Raw genomic sequence first — 19,108 nt, 5'->3', positions numbered from 1 at the left:
GATGCAGACACAGGGGAAAAACCAGGCACATCTCCTCGTTGGCAGCTGCTCCCTATGCAAGGTGATGGATTCAGAGTTGCCCTTTTTCTAAGCTTTATGCCTGCATATAACCGTGGCAGCTGCTTCACCTGTATCTGGCAACGTAAAAAACAAAAACAAAAACACTATTCTGGGGACAGTTACTTTAAAAAGGAAACCGTGTCTCCTTCTGAAGCCCAGCTGGGCCCCCAACTAGAAACCCAGCTGTCACAGAACAAAAAGGTGGGGCCACCACTGCTCCAGTCTTCCCTGGACCAGCCCCCAGCCTCACAGGGGGAGGGGAAGGAGCTTGAACCTCCTTCTGGGCTCACCAGCCAGCACCCCTACTCTTTCTTAGGGCAGCTACAGAACAAGGAAAGGGAGCACAGATTTCAGATTAATGGTGGCATCTCCCTCTGACTCCCCGTTGCTCTGAGCTAAATTATGTCTCCATCAAATTCACATGCTCAAGTCCTGGCCTCAAGTAGATCACAATTAGACCTTATTTGGAAATAGGGGTACTGTAGCTGTAGTGAGTTAATATGAGTTCATACTGGAGTGGGGTGGGGCCCCAAACCAAAATGACTGGTGTCTTAATGAAAATAGGAAATTTGGACACAGACATAGGCACACACACATGCACACGCAGGAAGAATGCCACAGGAAGATTGGAGTTCTGCTGCCACGAGCCAAGGAAAGACCAGAAGCCAGGAGAGCAACCCGGGTCAGATGTTTTCCCAGATCCTTCTGAGGGAGCAGACTTTCTCCTCCCTTGCTTCTGGACTTCTGCACCCAGAACTCTGAGACTACAATGTCCTGTTCTTCTAGGACACCCAGTGTATGGCACTTTGTTCCAGCAGCCACAGCGAATCAATAGTCCAGGGTAAAACCCCAAACCCAAAACCAAACCAAACAACAACAAAACAAAACAAAAACAAAAACAAGGAAAAGGGAGCGTATGCTTCTCTTCTGGGGATGCCTCAACTGCCTTCTGACCAAGTTGCTGTTTTAGGGGAGATTCAGTGTGGACCAGTCCTGGTAGACCAGATGTCCTGAATGGCCAACATCCAGTATATCTGAAATTATCCTCTGCAGCAAGAAGGCAAATTAGAATTCCCCTTAACAGGGTTTCTCAGTATGGGCACCATTCCCATTTGGGGCCAGATCATTCTTTCCTGGGGGCAGGAAGACTGTCCTGTGCATGGTGGAGGTGTAGCAGCATCCTTGGGCTCTACATGCCAGCACACTCCTCTCCAGCTGCTGTAACAACCAATGTCAGATGTTTCCTAGGGTGCTGTGGGGAGATCTTGAATGAGAACACTGTCCTTAAGGAGCCTATCACGCTTTCTTAGACCCCATGCTCTTGCTTCTGAAGCTAAGGCATGAACTAGAGAGCCCCTGTAGGCTGTGGGATCTAGAAGCATGCAGTCTTTCTCAGCCTGGGTCATTCCTCTGTCTGGTTTTGTAGCAGACCCAACACGTACCTTTGATTGTTAGACTCCTGAATTGGTTTTCTTTTGAGAGAAGTGACATGGGGATCCCCAGCTTCCCTCAAACCAATGTTCCTGCCTTCTTGGTCCAGAGTTGGTGGGGACACTTGCTAACTAGATCCTGTGTAGCTCATCACATCCTTGGGATGCTCAGCCCATCTTCCCTGAGCCTGGAGGGAACCCTCCCCAGCCATTGTCCAGCACCAAGAGGCTGCTACTGAGTTTGTGTGTTTGGAAACACATCACAGTCAACTCTACCAAATTCATTCAGCCACTTTGGGCCCCACATTAATTTTCTTGGCTTCAGTTCAAAAGCAAGAGCTCTGTGCACTGGGAAATGGATACTAGAATCCCAATTTCCCCCTCTCACTGGTGAGCAAATTGAGTTTATTTTAATGGTATCCAGGCTGTTGATTTGTTTAAATCAATTAAATGACCAAAGTGGTATTGTTTTTTCTGCTTGTTAAAGACAGTTATGTATCCCATTCATCAATGTGTCTCAGGGCATTAAGCCCCTCACCGATTCAGGAGAGGTTTTCCCTGGGGAGCCCGTGGTCACTTCAGCCATCTGCCAGCTCCCAGGCTCAGAAGCAAATGGAAGCTCCCAGAGTGTAAGACAAAGGCACCACTCCAAGCTAAGACGGAAAGGAAGCTTGTGTGTCACCATGGGTCCTGTGTGCTGGTGAAGGCAACATGTAAATTGTCTATCGATTCTGGGATTCTGGGATGGGGCCAGGAGACAGAGTGCCACCTGCTTTCCTGAGCTAATTAGGGGGAAAGAATGTTCAGTCCCAGTTGTAAGGAATGCTTTCATTTTTGCCCTATCTGCATCTTTAAATGTTTTCCTTCTAAGAGAAGACGGCTGAGGCCTTCTTTCTCCACTCCGCAGACCTTTGGCGGGGGTCCCGATGTGCACACCAGCTCTTTTGTGTGGACTGATCCCTTGGACTGACTTCCAGCTTCAGCCTTCTTGTCTTTCTGAGTTGGGCCTTGGCCTTGGCCATGGAGTCACCCAATAAAGAGAACCAGAAAATTTAGCAACAAGTTCATCGTGCCTTAGACACGTTTCTCTGGGGCTGGGTGGGGTGGGTGTAGCGGTGGCTGAATGCGGGTGGCCTCGGTGAGATCCTGGGTTCAGCACGGCCCCACCCATCCCAGGCTAGAGGCGGTTCACAAGCTACATGCCCTCGTGGTGTCTTGGTCTGTCCCACCCATTAAATGGGACAATCGATGATGCATGTGACTTTGGTGGTGAAATGTGGTGAATATGCGAAAATACACCAGAAAATATACCAGCGAAAGGTGCTGAGCAGATGCAGAAGGCACTGGGGCTTCAGGGAGAAGAAGCTGTTTCTGTTCTTGCTTTCTTAGACCAAGCCTCAGTGCTGGCTGGTCTAGGGGTGTCCCTGCGGGCCCCCACTGCCTGTGGTTAAGGACCTCTGCTCTGGCTGCAGGACCCTTACTCACATATAAATGGTCTCATCTGAACCTGTCTTTCGCCCTCTGTGAATTCTGTGCATTCTAGGCATCCCCTGTTTCCAATAATGGATGCCTTTGGAATTTCTTGCCTGGGCACAGGCACACAATTATAAGCTTGGGACCCATCTTTTCCCCAGGAGGTGGTTTCTTCTGCAGACATGAGCTGGACTCCGAATGTTCACAGAAGTCCAGCAGGAACGCCCAGGCCTGCTCTTCAGATGCTTGCGGTCTCAAGCACAACCCTATGGGGGGGTCTCAGTTGGTCCCGACTCAGTCATACCCAACCTCAGGACCCACACGGAGACCCGGAAATGTTTTCTCACTCACTGAAGTAGGAAAGCTTTGTCTTGAAAATAACGCAGATCCAGGGAGATCGGAGAATCTGGAACGATGGTATAGAAACACACATGCCCATGTTCTTGGAGTTGATCTCAGATAATATTGGTTAAAAAAAATAAATAAATGAACAAATAATTTTTTTTTTTAAAAAGCCCTTTTTGAGGTCATGGCCTCAACTCATGGCAATTCTTTTCTCATATTTTTTTCCATATTATGTTTTTTTTTTAATAGCAACATCAGAGTACTAAATATACACAGGAAAGTTGATATAGGTGTTGCATGTACAATGTTTTCCAAATACATCGCTTTGAGATACAGAAACAACTTAAAAAAATCTGGAATAAAAGTTCACCTGTATGGAAATCACACCCAGCCCCCCACCCCCACTCAAATATATCATGTCATTTCTGTTTATTAACATGATTATGGTATGCATTGAAAGAAAAACACAACAGGAAACTACAATAGTTTAACTTTCAAGAAGGTGGCATAGAAATACGTTTATAAGGACAGCTGTGGTATAGATATATGTATAACACTCGAACAGGGAGGCTTTCGTTTTGCTGTTGAAAAATAACAAGTGCTCCATGTAAAAGTATAAATAAACAGTTAACAGTTTATTGTATCAGAAAATAATTTAGGAAAATCAAAATAAAAACCAGCTTTACTATACATGAGGAAAGGGGGAAAAATAAAGTTCTACAACATTTAACTTAAAACCTGTGAAAATAGGCCACTGTGGCCTTCAGCATTTAATTGCTCGTCCTGCGGTTCGGGTTCATGGTGTGTGGACTGTCCAGTTCCACGGGTGAGCTGGGGAGGAGGAGGAGAGAGATGGGCTCGTCTTTAAATTTATGTAACTAGACCTGGCAAATTCAAGCGTGATTCCGACGCACTAGGAATGTGGAAGATGGCAATGGATCCCTTTGTCTCCCAGCCGCGTGTCACAAAGACGCCCCATGTGAAAAATCCAGCCAACAATCTGGATGTTTCTCTGCTTGTTCTGTTTATTCCACCCCAACGCCCAGGGACGCCCAGCGGCTTGACGACGTGAGAGCAAAACATCCAAATGGTTGACTGCCTTTCCCTCTCCTGGTGGCGCCCTCGTGACCGGCGATGAGTTTAGTCAGTGACAGGGTAAACCAGAAAAATGGCATTCAAAAGCTAATTGGATTTTTGTTTTTGTTTTGTTCTTTGTCTTTTTGTATAAAACATACTTAGGAGCCAGATTTGTCAACTCTGCAACCAGGGACAGATCTCTGCAACCGGCCCCCAAGGGTTCAGCGTTGAACAATTTCCATAAGTGAAATGACAATCGAAGGGTTTCAGATATTTCCCTTCTGTTTGGTTATTGGTAGCTTCTAAATGTTTTGCAGTAAACATTGACTCCTTCTGGGGAAAAAATGTAAAAATAATGTAAGAATATCGTCCATGCTTCCTCCAATGTCCAGGTTAACACTCTCTGGGCCCAACTCATGTCTGAGAAGAGTCCTGATCGATAGCATGGGCAGGGAGACTTCACCTCTCGCTGATTCACACCTCCGTCACAAGAGAAGCAAACGTACACAACTTAAACAAGAAGCTAAGGTTGTTAAGCTTAGGGAAGGCTTTGTTGTTACGTTCTGCTTTTCACGACCGAGTCTGGATTCCAGCACCCGCCATCTTGCTTTTGCAGGGAAGGCAAGAGAAGGGAATGATCCAAGTGGGGCTGCCAGAAGTAATGGAAAACAAAACAAAACTCTAGTCTCTAAGAAAACAACTACCTTCGGCTCAAAGCTGGTCACCTGTTTCCCCCAAATCTCCTTTTCAGTCTAAAACTTCACAAGTTCCTACATGTCCCTTTCACCACGACTGGTGAGTGTTTCAGGGAGGAACAGATGTCATGGATGTGTGTTCTGTCTTCCCACCAAGCGGTACAAACATGGGGGTCTCTGAAACACGCCCTGAACCTCAAGCTACTCCATGTCATCTTGGGCTGGGAATTCGTCTTTAAGGATCAATTCTACAGTCAGTTGACTGAGGACCAACTTTGCTAAGGCTCTTTCACCCTTATGAGGAAGCAAACCAAATGCAAATGAAAAGCAAACAAAAGGTCTATATTTTAATGTGTCTGTAAGTCAGGACAGTTCAGATCAAGGAGATGTGACCAGATGGGGGAATCTGCTATGCCTGCTGACTTTTCAAAACCAGCTGCCCATGCCTGTCTTTAATGCCCTTCACTGGGAGAACAGTTGTGCTTGTATGCAGAAGGGTAGTAGTACCCAAGAGCACCTTAGACCCGTCCTCTCCAGGGATTCCGTGTAAGTTCGTGTTTTCCTGCTGTAAACTCATCAAGAGAAACACTCGTGTTGCCTTGTAGACCTTAAGTTGTGGGCACTCACAGAACACATTAGAAATCAGTATGTGTAAGAGAGGAAAAGCTGAGTGGAGTTTCCAGACCAAAATAGACTTCGGAGGCAGAGGGTGAGGGTCCCTTCCGTGGCAGTAGCTCCTTCACATGCCGTCACACCATTCCACGGATTTCAGCAGCCTATGACTTCAGCAAAGCCCCTCTCTCCTACTCCAGATGGTCCCCCAGAGTTTGGAAATGGAGGTTGGATGTTATAATGGCTTTGAGATTGGCCCTTTTGGCTTGCGATGATTGCAGAGTGACAGACAGATGGTTGTCTTAGAAATGGGACAGTGGCCCAAGAGGGTGATATATGTCTGCCTTGATGGTTCCCTGAATAATGATTTGAAATAATTATATGAGGGTCCCTCAAGGGGTTCCCCCTTTCTAGACGTTTGTAGCCACAAGTCTCCATGGTACGTGATGGTGCCAAAAAGTCGATGCTAGGACTGCATCGTGTTCTTGCTTCTCCCATGGCTGAAGTTCTCTCCGATTCTCTGGAAGCAATGACTTGCCAGATCCAGCAAGACTAGAATAGACTGATGCACAGACTGACAGCTGCCAGCCCCAAAGCTACCAGCTTCAACACTAAAGCATTTATTGCAGAATTTCAGAAATCTGATAAAAACTAACCACTGTGACTGGCTGAGTTAATGTCCACATAAGAACGAAGCTTGCAGGGATTTGTTATTTGGCCTTGCAGAGATGTTGAATTACGTGTGAAAACCCGGGTCTCCAAGGGGTCCTATTTTAGGAGCGAGACCACCTGGGACAAACCTAGTTAACTTTCATCCAGAATTTCCTACGATCAGATCCTCTGCATCATTCTCACCACACACTACTCAGCAGATGTTTTGCTGTGAGATTCAAGGTACTGGCAAGAGTGAACTCAGCCCCAGAAGATGTCTTAGCAACTCTCTAGGCTTATTATCTTAACCTATTTGATTTATACTATTCATGGCACAAGTGTATTCTGATTCTACCCAACACAGAAGAGATAACATGACTATTTATACACCCACTGACCCTCGCCCCACGACTCACTAGCTGTTTGAACTACCCCCACCCAAGTCCTCATAAACCTATATGTCCCAGATGGGCAAGGCTGGCCAGTTTAAACCACATCTCTTAAGCTGACCTCATTCCATACATGACTTAGATCTATGGATTCATTCAAAACTATTCCTTTGATTCTGGGCACCCTAACTCTTGGAGCACTTAACAAGCACTCCATTGAGGGGGAAATGCAATGGGGCTCCTGGGGAGATATGTTTTAGCATTCCAGCTCCAACACAGACACATCACATAACCAAGCTGACTATTCTCTTTGGACGTGGACATGGGCTATGCACTTAGAAGGGTGGAGTGTAGACCTGTCACTGGCACGGGTCTGAAAATCCATGGAGAGAAGCCCCCTCGCCTCCATGCCTCCATTGTCCATGCACTGCTGCCTTAAAGAACCCATGACAAACACCTGTCCTCTCTGTCCTGGGTTGTCGTAACACCTCACGCTGTCATGGCTCACCGAGCTTTCTCACCGGCTACAGTCTACGCGTCGAACCCCTTCCAGCCAAAGTGAGATGGAGCGGAGGGGAGTGAAGGCAGGCACATGAGAGCCCGACTGTCTGTTCTGGTGGGACGGCTTCTCTGATTCAGAGCAAGCACTACTAAATGGTCCTTTGGCAGAAGGGGAGGTTGTACAGAATTCAATTCCTAATCAGGGATTGCATGCCCGGAGGATGACCGATTTGAGTTACAGAAATTGGCCACCGTGTACTTGCTGAGATCTTTCTAGAATCAGTTGAGGTCGAAAAGTTGACTTCTGTTTGCTCGCTGGCCGGGGTGACCTAAACAATGGTGGTTCTCGGCCTACACCTCCATTCACCCACTCCTTACTCGAATGCAAACTCTAACCCCAGGAAGGCAAAACTACGCACCGCCACGCACCACATGTTGTGGAAGGAAGGGCTGGCAGCACATTTCAAAATGTCAAACAGCTATTGAAGACCTCGCCAAAACCCCGCGCGTTATGCTGAATGCAACGGACACACAAATCTTGGCTCGGAGCAGGCAGCAAAGAACAGGTCTGTCTTCATCGCCGGAAGCACATCCATGAAAAATAAGTCAGGAAGAATAATCAAGAACTCTCAGATGGCGAGAGTTTTGCTCATTTATGTGGGCTGTGCTATTTACATTGGAAAACAAACAAACGATCAAAAAACAGGACGGCATAGCAAATTGACAAACGGCACCAAAATAACCATTCCAAAATTACATGAATCATGGCGTGTTTTGGAGTATCGGCTTCCTTAAAAGCAGATGTTGTTTAAGTGCGTGGCTAAGTGTGATCACTATTGAGGGTGAGCTTTGGAAAAGGCAGCTGCCTACTCTTCTCTCACCAGGAGGGATGACTCTGCCCTGCGGGCTGCGCCTCTGTCCTAGGACTCCTTTGCCTTCCGTGAGAACTGGTCGACTTGACAACGTACCTGCGTGCTTCGGAAGGGGTCCATGGAGAGAGGCAGGCCTTGGAGGACAGCGAAATTCGTCACCTGGCCTTCCTGCTTCCCCGGTAGGGTCACCCCCTGCTAGAATGATGAGGGTTTCGGTAACAAGGTGGATGGTTTGTAATGACCGAGGCATCTCCTCCGTGACACTGCACTGCGTTTTCACCCAGGAGGTAGGAGCAAGTGGTCCTTAGTCGCTTCCACCCAGACCAGCCCTCACTGAGCAAGTGACAGCTCCCGGGAGATGCGGACAGCCCCTCTTCTCTTCCTGCTGTCCCTGTGCCCCATTCTCTTCCTGTCATGTATCCGTCTCTCTGGAAATCATTACTCTTTGCTTCTACGTTAACTATCTGTCTCCTCCCAGAGTAGAAAGGAAACCCCAGGAGGGCGGGACCATGTGGCCAACATGACAGGAGTTCAAGTCTTTGCACGAGCAGATGAAGGGCCAGTTCTGGCAAGTCACAAAGAATCACTTCCAACGGCATCTGTGAGCAGTGTCTTCGGGAACCACGCAGTGAAACAAGAATGGCCCCAGTGCCTTCCCCACTGTGGCGTGTGGGGTGACTCGGTAGAGATGGGGTGGAGGGAAGACAGCTCAGGGGAGTGCTGACACTCACTCGTGCTGGGACCTCCCTGATGAGACAAGATGATGGTCACAATATGGGCAAAGACAGGTATGTACTGATGCCCATGCACTGAGATGAAAGTCATGGTAAGACTCAGCCTGAACTGATAGGGCTGCAGGTCCCAGCCCGGAACCTCAGCCCTGGCTCCTCATCTTATCTCCTAAGAGGCTGGATCAGCCCAGCTTCCTGAGCTGCTGATGATACTGGGCCATCTGGGAGAAGAAGAAAGAAGAAAGAAGAGGAGGAGGAGGAGGAAAGATGGATCAAGTCCGCGGGCAGCAAGAGTCAAAAGGAGACCTTACAAGGCAAAAGGGTCAATTCTCTGATATGTGCATTTCTTAATATGACAATTGGGACTGGGCATCCTCACACAAAATTCCTGAAGATTAAAGCCTGTGCAGAAGACTCTGCCTGATGCGGAAATGTGGCTGAGACGGAGCAATGTATCTGAGAAGGAAGGCTGCTGGAAGTCGTCAAGGTCACGGGACGAACTACCGAGTTCCTGGGGGTGACATTCAGACATTGGGGATGACATTCAGAGTTGGTGGGATTTGCTCTAAGTCCAGGTTCCTAAGTTTCAAACGCTCCGTGAGGGACTGAGATGAACATCTAGTCACGTGCAGCCTGAGATGTCCACCCAAACTCCGGTTGGAGAAGGACCAGAAAGATGTGGGGGAACCAAGGCGTTCTAGGTGTCGTCTCCTTCCTGCACAAGAAAGACACCAGTTGTGGAGACTAACAGCCCTCTGTCGTGCCCGAGCGGTCCCTCCACTTCCATACTGTGTGTGGGCAGGCTGTAACCAAGCAGGAGGATGTGGTGGGCACATGGCCTGGCTTTTGCCCTGGACGCTGCTGGAATCCGAGCCCGACGGGGAATGACCCGGAAGCTTTCCCGGCCAAGCCGGGGGCCCCTTTCCCTTGGCACTCAGAGCTGGTTAACAAAAGTAATTACACCCATTGTTTCAACCACATGAAAGTGACAAATTCACGGAGACTAGAAGTAATTAAGTCTAGAAAGAGACCGGCCTGGACGGCAGAGTGCCCAGCGCCCTGCCCAGCTGCTCCGAAAGCTTTCATGGTAAACAATGGACAGAGGTCTGCGTGCGGCAGGGTCCCGGCCATGGATTTCCGCCACCAAAGGGATGGGATGGAGGTGGACGAACGCTGGGGGGCGCACCAAACGACGGCGCTCTTCCTCTGACTGCTTTTCTGGAGGGACAGACAATCTACAGCAAACGTGAGGGCCTGCCAGAGGGAACTGCAGCCGCGGCAGGCCGAGGAGAGCCGAGGCCAACGCGGAGCTCGGCCTTGGGCTGCAGAGGGACGGCCTGGCCACACCGCTCCCTGGACACACAGCGTCGGGCACAGGGCCTGACTCTGGGAACGCCTGTACGATCTCACGTTACGGACGTTCTCACGGGCAGAGCTGAATTCCTACGCCTGCACGCTTTCCTTGACCAGCCCCTGTGCAGAGCTGGTGCTTCCACATTTCTCGGGGACCATGGAAAAACCAAAATCCCTACATGCACACACTCCGTCGAGCATCCTGGAACACTAGCCTTCCCCGAGATGGATTTGTTCTGACAGATGTGAACTGCAAGCAGACTCCCAGGTGGGAAACGTGTGGGCCCCTGTCGGCTGTGTGTGTGGCCCAGAGAGCCGGCCCAGGGGGCTGTGTGTGTCTGGGGGACTTGGTGACTCTAAGCATCCTTCAAAAGCTGGGCATCCCGTGGTGCTCTGGAAAGAGTTCAGGTGTCGGGAGTGCAGCCCGAGGCCCGAGGAAGGGGCTGAGCAGCAGTCCGACAGGAGGTGTGGGCACCAAACTGTGGCTTTATCAGGAATCCCAGGTTCCTGCTGCCGGTGAACAAACCGGCCCCCTGCCGCCACCTCCTCCTCAGCCGGGCTCCCTGGAACTCAGGGTGTTGGAGAGCAGAGCGCAGCTTCCGTTGCCCCGGCGGGCGCCAACAGCCCTTGCCTTGCACTCACACCGAGCTGCGCCCACCTGAGTCAGGAAGGTCCCTGCGCCACCTCCAAAAACCCGCAGGGAATGAGATGGATGAACAGGGTGACCGATGGAGAAAGGTGTGCCTTCCAGCGCCATGCAGGTGAGCCCCGGCAACCGGAGACGCCAGCGGCAGGCGTGTGCCGGAGCTTTGGGGGGAAGCGACAAAACCAAACCCAGCCCCCAAATGGGGCTTCCCCACGTGGTGGGCGATTCCCAACAATACAGACCTAGCACTACGGTCCCTTCCTCCCCTGGACTTGCTTGGTCTCCCACATTCCAAGAGGCGTGGAAGCATGTTTCAGGGTGTTGCCCAGGGAGACTGAACCTGATGGAAGAAAGAGGTCACCAGCCTGGCCAGGACGGGGGCACGAGCTTAGCTGCCCACCTGACCGGCACGTTCTCACCTGGTCTACGGGGCATTTCACGAGATGGGTTCACACAACCTCCTGGTGAAATCAACGTCACCCGCGGGCCATTCATAGAGGGCAGGCCACAGGCATCGGATTTGGGATCCCCGTGAGGAGAAAACAGCATCCAACGGAGCCTCCCGTCACTCCCAGGGCACAATGGGGCACCGGGGCACCACTGGGGAGGGAGCTGCGCTCCCCAGACATGGCAGTGTTTCTCACGAATCACATGGGCTCGTGATCCTCTCCCCGAGGCTTCAGCCTCGAGCCCCTCTTTCCACTGGGAAACCCCACTGTAGGATTCTTGATGGCAAAAACACAGATGTTGGCCAACCAGCAAAAGCGAGAGACAGCGTCTTTGCGCCAGTCCTCACCAAGATTGCAGGCCGTGCTTGGGCTCTAGAAAGAGCAGCGACCTGTCCCCCAACGTGCGTGAAACAAATGTGGGGTGCGCTCCAGGGCACGGCCCCCCTGGGAGTAGCTTGGATCCTTGGCACACGGATTTCTTTCTCGTTTTCCAACCAACGGGGGCCCTCGTAGATGTCTGAGTTCTGTTCTGACATACGCACACACATTCTAAGGATAGATTCCTTTAATTTGTGGAACTGGAAAATTTTCTTTAATTCGGTCTACGCTTGTGTAACACAAGGATGGTTAAGAATCCGCCCCCCTGCCCGGGCTGATGCTCAGCCCATCTGTAAGCAGCCGACCACGTACGTACACGTGTGCGTGGCTGTGAGTAGCTCCTTCAAACAACTCAATGAGAAAAAAAAACAAGGTCACGTTCACACATCTCTCTCTCTCTCTCCCTACATGCAGGTCTGTACAACCATGGCATTCTCGACTCTGGCCTGAGACAAGAAAGTCTACATCTAGAGCCACTCACCAGATACCAGCCAAGGTAGGGTGTTGGGAGGGGTCGGTCTGCGCGGTCCCGGCTGTCCCCGGGGACGGGCGGCAACGGGAGGCCGGGTCACCGGAGGGGGTATGCTCACTCGTGGAACCGCGTTTCCAGTGTCGGCGTCTCTATGCGTGTGTGCGTGTGCGCACGCGTGTGGGCCCGCGTGTGCGTGTGCCTGTGTGTGTGATATGTTGCCAAAGTAGAAAACAGCAGTTTATTCTGTTCATACTAAGCATGGTAAATAAACCAGGTTCTGGAACCGATAACATTTTTTTTTTTTAAAAAGGAACATTGAAGGTCTTCAAAAATTGCTACAGTACAAAAAAAGTGTGTGTGTGTGTGTCTGGTGTATTTAATATTTATATATGTATATTAACCAGAAATAGCGACTCTATTGGAAGATTCCCGCCCCCTGTTTCGGTCAGGTTTCTACACGTGGTTCCCTTGGCTTCGCTGCGGTCACCAAGTCCTTCGGGTCACTACATGGCACATAATGGTATTATTGGCAAAGGTTCAGAATCAGTCCAAATCCCAGGCTCCAGGAGCCTCCTGTTGGCCTTTCTTCTCCGTCTGCCGCTGCTTGCTTGCTTTTCTTCTCTGTCCTCCAAAGACAACTCTGGCAGAAGGCAGTTCCCCCATAGGCGTGAGCATTTTTATAAAAATATATTTGGCCTATAGCGTCCTGCTCTTTGAGCTCCCCACCGGCGAACGGAAGCGGTAGGCCTGGGGACCCTCCCCGTAGAGAGTCTAGATTAGGTTCTGTGTGTGCGTGTGTGTGTGTGTGTGTGTTTGATTTTTTTTAATTTTTTAAATTTTTTTTTTTAATTTTTTTTTACAGGTTCACCAACGGAATCCTGTGTGGAAAGAAAACAAGAAAAGATTAGCTAGCAGGGAGCGGGGGGCAGGATGAGTGTCTTCGGCCCCTCTAAGCCTCCACGACCCACCGACCCACCGAGCCCCAGGCTGCTTGCTGGCTCGCAGAGGGCGGGGTCTCCTGCCCCGGGCACTGGGGACTGGAGCGCCTGCTGGGAGTCCCCGGACCTCGTGCTAATCACAGTCACAGATGGAGGAGCTGGGTCTGGGTCTGGGACCACCCCTGCACTCACTCTGCTGAGGGGGCCCTGACCCCCAAGCCTGCAGCGGACTGAGGCATCCAGCACCACTGCTGACTCCCTTTCCAGCTCTGACCCACCAGGAGCAGAGGGGACACCCGCCCCACTCCTGGATGGCAGGAAGCCATGGGGTCCCCTTCAACCCCCTGGTCAGCTGGAGGCTCCCTGAGGCTGGGACTCAGAGAGATGAATGGATCGCATCAGAAAAACCGACCCAGGGGCTCCCCAAGGGGTGATCTTGCTGAAGAGGGAAAGGGGTGCGTCCCTCGCGCTCGCAAGCCAAGTTGGCTGACCGCGAAGAAGGGCAGCCCTTCCCTGGCCCAGCAGAGGTCGGATGATAGGAACCCCAGAGTCTTCCTGCCTCGGTGACGGACCCCCGAGGTCAGCACCTCCCTGACAGTCAGAGAGCTGCGGCCTTTCTGGGCACGGCTAGGGGTGTGGCAACACGCCATGGCTCAGCCCGGAGAGTCTCTTGCTGGAAGGACGGGGCGCGGTCTCTCTCTGCTGTCACTCGGAGCCCCTGCAGCCCACAACTACGGGACGCGAGAACCCTCCCAACGGTACACACGGGGAGGACGCTGCCCCTCCCCCACGCCGGTGGGACAACCAGGCAGGTGACACCCATTCTGACATGAAAGCCGGAAGCCACGGGCTGGAGCTCTCAGGTGTCCACTGCGGCTCCGGGCACCGTGGCCGGACTGGCTCTGTCCTAGTCACCGGCGGAGCCCCCCGGAAACACACACTCCTGCACCGTCCGCACCAGGACCGTCTCCTCCACCGGGTCGGGGGCGAGGGGGCTCGTCTCCTCTCTGGGAACCCCCCTGGCCTGGACAACAAGGCGGGGCCCCCGCTGCCTCCTCACCGTCCCCTGTACTGCCCCGACGTGGAGCGTCCGCGCATCTCCCACGGCACCGTGTGCTCTGCGGTGGGCGGGGTGTCCCCCCCCCGTGTAAAGAACCCGGGTGCCGGACCGCCCGCGGCAGCTTTACTCCAACGGAGCCCTGCCCCTGCTCACCGCCACTTTCCAGGACGGGACGGGGCGGGGGTGGTAAAAAACGGAGAGAACTGTCCCTCCCGGATGTCTGTCCTCACTCTGATTTTTGGAAAGCTAAAAAACGTGGAGACAAGTGCCCCCCGAGCCCACCCACGCCAGCAGCCAAGCGCAGAGAGCCTGGGAGGAGAAGGGGCGCCACGGGGCGGGGGAGGGGCGTGGGGCGCGTGTCATGGGGGCTGAGTTCCGGTTTGGGACGAGGAGGGAGTTCCGGAGACCGGCGAGGGATGCCCGACGTCGCGAAGGGGCCTGGTGCCAGCCGACCGCACCGCTCAGAACGGGGACAACGGTCCACCTCATGTCCGTTACAGGTTACCGCCATTCCAAAAGTTAAAAAATATACATAAAAAATATACGGGGACACAGAAGCCTGTGCCTGGTGACTGCCAGCCCAGGTCGGGCGGCCCAGGACCCTGTCTGGGGGAAGCAGCGCCCCCTCCTCGCCAGCAGAGGGTCCTGGGTGGGGGCACCGGTCAGACGGCTGTCCCCTCGGGAAGGGAGGTTTCCTGCGAGGACGGTCACCAGGCTGCTGTCCCCTCCTTTATTCTGACGGTCTCCACACCGACGGAGGCGGCAGGAGCTGCCTCGACCCGTCTCTCGCGCCCGCCATCTCGTGAGTGGTTTTCTGTTCGAGGTTTATGTGGTCACTGTCCCAGTGGGCGTCTTCAGCGCTTCTGACCCGGGACGAGGTCCTGCCTCCTCGCCTGGCATCCCTCCGCCTCCAGGCTCCATGTCCTTCGAAGGTCTGCAGACGGTCACCTCTCTGGGGAGGCCTTCCCACACACCCCCTGCTTTGCTAAATGCGATCTCCGTTCATCCTGGAGCGTGCTGTTGGGGGACTCCGCAGGCACAGGATGAGCCAGGTGGGCTCTCCTCGCGTGTGTGCGTGCCCACGTGTCCTCGCAGGGGTCAGGGCTGTCTGCTAGGTCTGCCCAGGCTCCAGCTTGTGCCTTGTCCGGAGTGGGCCATCGGTACTGGACGCCGCTTGGGGAAGAGGCGTCCGTGCGGAGGTCGCCTTGTCCTTGGCCCCTGAGACTGACGACCTCCAGGTGCTGCCCGCAGGTGGGTTAGGACGGCCGCGTCCGAGGACTGGCGGAGGGGCCCTCGCACTGCCCGGGGATGGAGCCTCTTCCAGACCTACGGGCATCTGCCTGTACCCAAAGTTCCGTCCTGTACCCAGGATGAAAGAGGCAGAGGGAGAGGAGCAGGGAGACGGCTCCCACGCTGTGCCCCGGAGAGCCGTGCTGACTCTGGCAGAGGCGGAGCGCTTCTCTGCAAGGGGCTGTGGCCAGGGCCGCATCACCCCTTCAGGCCAGGAGCAGGGGCACAGGGCTACCCGCGGCCACTTTCCACGTCTGCCCAACGTTCCTGCTACTTACACCCAGCTCATGGGAGGGCTTGCGTCTTTCTGTTCCCAAGGCTCGGTGTATGAACCTCTCGGTGGGGCGCTAACCCTGAGAGGGACCAGAGAAGCAAAGGAGCGAGTGCTCCCCCCCAGACCTGGCTGGGGAAACATGGCCCAGGCATCCACACCTGGTCCCCGCCAGAAAGGGGAGCTGTGTGTTGCCAAGTGGTCTGAGAGCCGGGGACCTGGGATGAGTTCCGACTCTGGAGAAACTAGTGCCCTCTGCTGCCTGGAAGGAGATGCGGGGCTCGCCTGGGCCCCACCGGCTGCGGACCACGCGCGCCCCAGGCTCTAAGACCAGCGTCTGCTGTTGCAGAACAGACAAGAGCCTGTGGCAAGAGCTCCCCGAAGCCCGGGACTGCGGTCAATGTCCTGCGTCCTGAAGGGGCTACTTCGCCGCCAGGTTTCCTCTGCGGCTGGTGCTCAGCTGAGACAGACGGGTCGGTGACGCGCTCTGCACGTCGCTTTGAACACGGCGATCCTCTGAGTTGCGAGAGCTTGGGTATTCCGTTAATGTGGTTTTTTTTTAGAACAAAGCGGGAAGGCTCAGGTGTTTTCCTCGGTTTTTATTAGTTATGTCTTCAGTGTGTTTTTGAAAATAATAATAACACATGATTTATTTCTTACTGGCTTCAGACGCGAGAACTTTTATTACTTTTCGGGCTCTTGGGAATAAAGTGGCCTCGGCCAATGCAAAGATCTGAACACTAATGAGGTTTTCAGGAGCTTACCTGTTGCATGAAAAATGACAGGAAATTAGCCCGAGAGCCAATGGCAGACGCGTGTCCTCAGCCCCTTGTCCTGGGTGTGCGGGAAAGTCAGCGCGACGGGGTGCCCCTGTGGAGGTGGTCTGCGGCAGGAATTTGCCGGAACCGACGACAGAGGCCGGATCAGGGAGACCGGGTGGACGTCTGCTCAGGTTCGGGAGCCGGTGTCCGGGAACGCAGGCACCGCCAGCTCCCTGCCCCTAGGGCAACGAACGTGGCCACTCCGGGTCCCCCCATGTGCGTGGGGTCAGCGTGAGCAGACAGGATGACGTGGCAACAGTGTCCTCTGTCATCGTTCAACGTGCATTTGGAGAGACTCAGCAGCCATCCATGAGACAAACACCTCCGCTGGCTCTTCAACCTTAATTAAATGTTTTCGTATTAATTGGTATTTATTTAAGGGACAATGAGTACCTAGTACACCTGAGCCGTCTTCCTGGCCTTTCCCCGCTCGATGCTGCTGTCCAGGCATTAATTGGAAGAATCAGGGATACTTAGAATCCGAAGGCTTCCCTCGCAGGGCGTGATGAACGGTCTGTCCGGCACGCGGTGAAGGAACCTACGAGCATTTATCCAAGGCTAACGAGACTGTGCGGCGCCCTCCCGGTCCGCGTCTGCGGGAACAGGACCAGCGCGCCCAGCTGTGGCGGCTGCACCTGCACCTGCACCGGCACCGGCGGTTCTGCTGCATCTCTTCAGCTCCCAGACGGCCCACCTGGCAGCCCCAGGGAGGCAGCTGTGTCCCCTCCTGCGAACGGAGGTGGTCCTGAGACCACTCCTTGGACACCCTGGCAGGTGGGGCGCAGACACCCTGAGAGGAACGTGGTCCCAGTGGCAGACAGGGAGTGCCCACCGACAGAGTGGGGTCCTCCAATGCCCTGTGTCGCTAGAAGACAGAACTGGAACAGGAAACCTTTCTGCAGCAGAGGGCTCCATAAAAGCTCTTTCTTACTATTTTCTTTTCTTTTGTTTTAGGCCCGGCTGAGGCTCCTAGTTCCAGAGTGTGGCTGAAGGGGTTGGTGGCTCAGGCTGTGAGGTGCGTGGGAGCTGGTCTCCTGCTCTGCAGACTTGAGCTGAACATCCCAGGATGCCAGTGGACTGGGGAAAACTTACCTCCGGCTACCACCGACTCTCGTCCTGCCCGGGACGAGGCTGGGGATGGCGCAGGGCACAGAGGCATAGCGCGGGGGCAGGGTGGTGGCTCTCTGACAACGGGCAGAGCCAGGCCACCTTGGACTGACCCGAGCAACCTGACCTCAGGCAAGTCACTTAATGGCTTCGTGCCTCAGTTTCCCCTCTGTAAAGCAGCGTTCCTGGGAGGACGGAAGGAGTCCCCAGATGTAAAGAGGTCTTCTTAAGTGCCCATTAGGGAAAGTCTACGTTAGGGAAACTGCCCCCTCACCCCAGCCCCTGCACCCTGGAGCGAAGGGCGTGCCCGCCTCCAGGCCATGAGCCTGAGCTCTTGAAGGAAGGGAGCGGAGGCCGCGACACGCAGGGCCAGATCAATGTCTTGTGTCGTTACACAGTTTAAAAGTCCTAACAGGGATGCTGGCGGTCCTGGGCCCCCCTGCAGAGGGTTCTCTGGGCCGGCGGGAACTGGGCAGCTAGTCAGAAGCTCCTCCTTGCTAGCCCGGCTAGAGCTGCCCAGGGAACTCTGCCCCGCCTTAGTGAGGTGAGTCACGCCGAGGCAGACAAAGGCTCCGACCCCTGCATTGTCGGACCGTCAGGTCTCACCTAACTTGCCTGCAAGGGTCTCCACGGAGGCCTTTTGTCCGGGGAGGGAGGAGTGCTTTCGGTTCTCCTCTAATCACATTTCTTGGCCGGATGGCGGAATGTCGCCCTAAGCAGGTCATTTTGGCTTCAGGACCCGAAGCGAGGGCTGGAGATTTGATTGGGAGCCGACACCTGCTTCATTAGCGCTGGGTGAGGACTGACCCGTCCGCTCCTGTTTCCGAAAGCCGTGGGCTCCTCCAGCCCTGGCTCTGCGCGGCGAGCCCAGCCCCCGAGGGGCACACGGGGGCCGCCAGGAAACACCTCCCCCCCCCCCCCCCCACCGACGACAACTCCTGCGTGAGAAGGCGGGCAGAAGGAAGAAGCCGTATTTTCAAATACCGATAACGCAGCCTAGAAACTGGGCTCCCTTCTCAGGGAAGGGATGTGACGTCACAGCGCGTCCGCGGATGAGACGAAAACAAAGATCCTGAGAAAAGCCAACGTCCAAAAGGAAAACAAACGCAGAGCCCAGAGCCCGGGTGGCCTGTACCGACTGTGCGCAGACCACGCGCCGTCCTGGGGGCAGACGCTTTCTCCCCCAGCAGCCCGAGTGTTCTGGACTCTCGGTGCAGAAGAAAGCAATTTAACGTTAGCATTAAAGTTAATATCACTGAAAGCAAACCAAATGTTCCTATCCAGCAGAGCGTGGAAAATTCATCCTGTTTTGGTGCCGGTCCCTGGCTTCAAATTAGTAGATGCCTCGACTCTTCCTTTATCATTTCCCTTCCAATCTCTTATTTTTATATTCCAAAATTGTACTTTCATTCGACTTCGCGTCCCCTACCCCGATGTAGAGACGTCCGACGCGGGGGTGATGCCGCCCGCATAGCCCCCTCCCGGGT

At 53.6% G+C, this 19,108-nt stretch overlaps 1 protein-coding gene across 1 annotated transcript in view; it reads right to left on the bottom strand.

The window, feature by feature from the left end:
- Positions 1-12,367: 12,367 nt before the first annotated feature.
- AJAP1 (adherens junctions associated protein 1) overlaps positions 12,368-19,108 on the bottom strand; it is a 110,105-nt gene continuing 103,364 nt past the window's right edge. The window contains exon 6 of the mRNA XM_082687938.1: positions 12,368-13,012. The gene's annotated coding sequence lies outside the window, so the exon portion shown is untranslated. The remainder of the gene's footprint in view (positions 13,013-19,108) is intronic.

The sequence above is a fragment of the Mustela nivalis genome, assembly GCF_964662115.1.
Source record: "Mustela nivalis genome assembly, chromosome: 10".
NCBI classification, from domain to species: Eukaryota; Metazoa; Chordata; class Mammalia; order Carnivora; family Mustelidae; genus Mustela; species Mustela nivalis.
Note: the sequence above shows the minus strand (reverse complement) of the source record. Positions and strands in the feature narration are given on the sequence as shown.